This window comes from Triticum aestivum, chromosome 1A (assembly GCF_018294505.1).
Source record: "Triticum aestivum cultivar Chinese Spring chromosome 1A, IWGSC CS RefSeq v2.1, whole genome shotgun sequence".
NCBI classification, from domain to species: Eukaryota; Viridiplantae; Streptophyta; class Magnoliopsida; order Poales; family Poaceae; genus Triticum; species Triticum aestivum.
Window position 1 is genome coordinate 273338856 of NC_057794.1, and position 4848 is coordinate 273343703.

Genomic DNA, 4848 nt, shown 5'->3' on the forward strand with positions numbered 1-4848 from the left:
ATGGTGTGATAGACAGATATTGTATGTTCTAGAAACAGGAACACGTGTCTTATTCAAGTATAATGTGTAAAGTAAGCAGATGGAATTCAACAAAATTAGAAGCAATACAAGCTAGACATCACACATAACATGCAACCACATATAACAGTGCCAAGTTAGAGGGAGCACCGGTGATGCTGCACTAGGGGATACGTCCTCATCATAAACATAGCTTTGTTGAGTGTCTATGCATGTGTTGTCTTGGAAATCATCTTGGAGGTGTGGAGGAGTAGAAACTGTAGAGGCCCTCCGTTCAGAAGGAGCACCTTTATCCGCTGCCTTCCTAACTTCCTTCCTCTTTATTGATTTTGAATTGTCAGGTAAAACTGGCAAGAAAAAGCAATAAAATTCTCTCTTCAGAACTCATTCATGCATGATACTAACAATCACTACTTTGATGTAAGGCAAACACATGATACCAATATGGAATATGTACGAAAAATAGGACGACATGGCATGTTCACAACTGTTTGTGTAAACTAAGCAGAAACCGTTCCAGCAAATAAGAAGCAATGCAAGATAGACACGACATGAAAGATGCAACCAATATGACTCTGCCAAGTTAAAAGTGTCCCATCATAAATGGAATTTCAACAAATTAGAAGCAGCGCATGCTATAAATCATATGAAAGATGCAACTAATATCGCACTGCATATACTAAAGTTGTCTCATCATGTTGATTGATGCGGGATACAAAAAAACAATAGTTTTATGTAAGGACATGCTTAATAGACAGATGTACTATGTACTAAATACAGGAAGGCATGTCACATTAACAGGTATAATGTATAAGCTAAGCAGACTAGCACATGCAGTTTAACCAGATTGGAAGAATTACAATCTAGACACCATATGCAACATGCAACCACATATCACACTGCCAAGTTAGAGCAAGCACCTGCGATGCTAGTGTAGGGGAAATGTTTTAATCAACTACAGAGCTACGTTCACTATCTTCATCTAGCATTTCTATTTCTTGAGAATCATGTCGGGAGGCTGACGCTGCATTCTTTAAATGAGGAGTAGTCCCCTTGCCTGCCTGCCTCGTCATAAGTGATTGATGAGGGATACACTAGAACATTAGTTTGATGTAAGAACATGGTTAATACACAGATGTACTAGTATATACCAAAAACAGAAAGGCATGTCATATTCAAAGGTATAATGTGTAAGCTAAGCAGATGCAATTTAACCAAATTGGAAGCAATACAAGCTAGACATCCAGCTGGAGTGGTGAGCATGATCATCTAGGACCTGAGAGCCTGGTGGGAGGCGGGCTGCTTGGCCACCATCGCAGCTTTTTAGTTGGCTTCCAGGTGATGCCTATCTTTGCTGGGCTTGTCACTGGCTCGGCCAGTGCCCTGACTAGCTATTTGTCTTCTGGTGCTCACGGGATGGTGGTTCATGTAAAAAAATATCTTTCCTTATCTTACCGACTTCGGCCTTTCGAATACAAGATAGACACCATATGGAACATGCAACCACATATGACACCGCGAAGTTAAAGCAAGCACCTGGGATGGTGGTTCATTGCGAGCGAGGTCATCAACTCCAGAGCTACGTTCCCCGTCTCCATCTGCTGACACTACACCCTTTAAAGCGTTGAAACGTGTCTTGCCTAGCCGCACACCAAACTGGAGCGACTTCTCTCTTTTCTTTTTGGCTTCTCTCATGGCAGCAGAGTCTGAAATACCCTTGCATAAAAACACAACTGTGAGAGTAAGGGTGAAGTGTGTGCAGAACTAGTGCACTGTAAAAGTAGCAGATAGCAGGTGGCTGAAAAATAAATGACAGGAGACATATGATAGCTCTACAACATTGCATGACAAACAAAATTAGATTCTACTCTGTATGATTTTGTAATATATGAGCACAGGAAATGCAGGTACTCCTCCAGCACACCACCACATGCGGTCATATCTAAGATAACAGTCGACTGAAAATAAATAGGTCAGTTGATTTTTTTAATGAACCGTCCAATCTATAAGGAACGGGCAGATGGCCTTCGTCTACATCCCGCCAATCACTGTTGACGATCTTTCTCGAACCGCCAGCGACCACCGGCCCAGACCCCTACCTCCGCCGCCCCGCCCTCCCATCGACCTCACACCACCGCCGTGCTTGGCCGCGCCCCCAGGCAATCCCTTTAATCCCGCCGACCTCCAGATCGGGCGCCAGTAGCTCTAGGCCACACACGCCCCTAAGATAAACACCAAGGCGCTGCTTCCCCGGCGTAATAGGCATACTAGCGCCTCTTACACCGGGGAATGCTTCCGTGAATTGGGAATCAAGTGGCCAGAAATTGAAATTCAGGGGGGCGACGGACCTCTAGCTAAGGTGAAATAGTATATGAGGAGAAACCTTGTGCATCGCGAGTTACTAGGAACATCTAGTATCAAGAAGAAGCGGTCAACTAGTGTCTTCTGTGGGATGAATACCTTGCAAGCAGAGACGTAAGATTTGCACGAATAAGGGAAGAGGAGTACCTTTTTCGGTTGCCGGTGTGGTCACCTCCACAAGTCGCGCCGATTTTCTTCTTTTTACCGGGGAAACCGATGATCTGGAGGGTGCAGGCTTGGATGAACCCATGTACAAATTGTTGACTGTGTTGCCATGGCTGTATGTCGGCGGAAGGGAAGCAGATCCGAGGTGGCGAAAGACGGCGTAGCAGGAACAGCTCTGGTGCGGTGGAGGGTGGCGAAGTTGGAGCGGCAGCATTGAGGCGTAGGACGGCGTGGTTGAACTGGCTCGGGTACGGATGGCTCGGCCTCGGCTTCAACTACTAGCCGTGGAGGGCATTGCGGTTGAGGTTGCGGTGGACGACGACGTCGGGGTATAGGCTCCGGCGTGATGGAGGAGGGCGGCGGTTGATGGGTGGGATGGGTTGGCGGACGGAGGACGTTGGGGTTACACGGCTGGTGGAGAGGTAGTTTTGGCGCCCACGGAGTATGAATGGGGAATCGGACGGGTGGGGGGACCATGTTTCGGTCTGGGACGCGCTTGTTTTTGGCTTTTTTGAACAGAAGATGGGACGCGCTTTTTTGAAATTTAGGGAAAGTACAAACTTTGCCCCCCTCTTAAATTTCGGACCTACTGCGGGTCGGGGGTAGGATGGTAATCCCAGGTGTCCCAAATAGTGGGTGGGAGCGATTTCGGCCACGCGCATGTGTGCTTAGGCGGACATTGTGTACGAATGTTTTTCGGATGCGGTTGCGTGGCGTCTAGATGAAGCTACAAACCTACCCCGGTTTAGACCTTTGGACGTCGGGCCGGTAGGTTTCACGGGTCGGAGTTATTAGAAAAGTAATTTCCTTGTACTACCAAACATTGGTCTCACGCGGTTTCAGGTGAGTAGAGGCTCTTTTGGCGCTTCGTTCGAAATTTTGAAACACAAGCATTCACGTTTAGAGTACTCTTGAACTATGAGGATTGACCTAAATATACAACGTTATATTTGACCTTGTATGTTTGAAAACCTCATTAAATTATCCGCTTCTTTTTGAAATTTTGACACTTGAAAATCCTATAACTACGATTATTTTGGAATGGAGGAGCTAAATTTGAATCTATTTTGTACATGACTACATATGCTATTATGTACAAAATTAGAGCAAAGATTGGTGCCCCCATAATTTAGGTATGGTTTACAAGTGCCATGATATCAAATTCAAATAATTGAATGGACTTCATGTTGAATTCAATTTTTTTAAACCACCTTAAGTTGAATTCAAATGTATGCTAGTTCATAGGTAGTAGCTATTTATAATGTCCATTGTGTAACTTTCGTATGTATAATGTGCTTTACACACACAACATGAACTATACTCGCGTTTATATTCGATTGCTAAAGCGAAGCATTGTCTGGAGTTCAAAATACTAACTATGTGGATCAATTGTGTCGAATAATAACATAGACATGCTCAAATTCGATAGAATCTATATGTCTGATGGATCAATGACCGCTCCTTACGCGAATTGCAAATATCATGATCCCATCCTAATATTTGGATACAATTTATATCTTTAATCAATGCGTAGAGCAGTCTTTTACGTGTAGTTTCACTCTCCATCGGTGGTCTCTCACACATGCTGACACACTCTCTCCCGAGGTGTCTTTCTCACACACCTGCTCTAGATATAACCCTCCCTCCCTCTTGTAACTATTTACAACTGTTTTCACTAACCTTTATCACAAGCACTCTTCCTCTCGCAAACATACACACGCACAATCCTCATCGACCCTTTCTATATACATGGACATGCCTACATGTCTCATGTACGCACATTATCTTTACGCATGTCTCTCACGCATTGTCTCACACCTCTCTTCCTAATCGACGAGTATGATTCTAGCAGAGCATTCTGTAGGATGCCCCTTAAAGTTAGGTTGGATGAATAGTAATATCAGAGATAAAGGGGTTACCTTAGTCCGAGAACCTAGGGTTACAAATCCTAGCCGGCTTTGTCAGTGGACACAGAGTCCTTCACAATTCTACTATCTTTGTCTTGTACGACTAGTCATCCATGGGTCTTCCTAAATGCGTCACGGGCTGACCAATGTGGCACAGGACGGAACAGAACGAAGGGCCTCACCTCAACCCACTGGACCTCACGTGGTGACACACCCTCTTCCCCCACATCTCGTTATCTTCTCACACCCACACATACCAACACAAACACCACACACATAGAAAATTTCTCCTGGTGCCTCTATTCCCTCCCCCCTTGCATATACACACTCAAGGGAATGGAATCTCTTGTCATGACGTCATATTCGTCCATCTCTCTCTAGACCACTCTCATTTCTC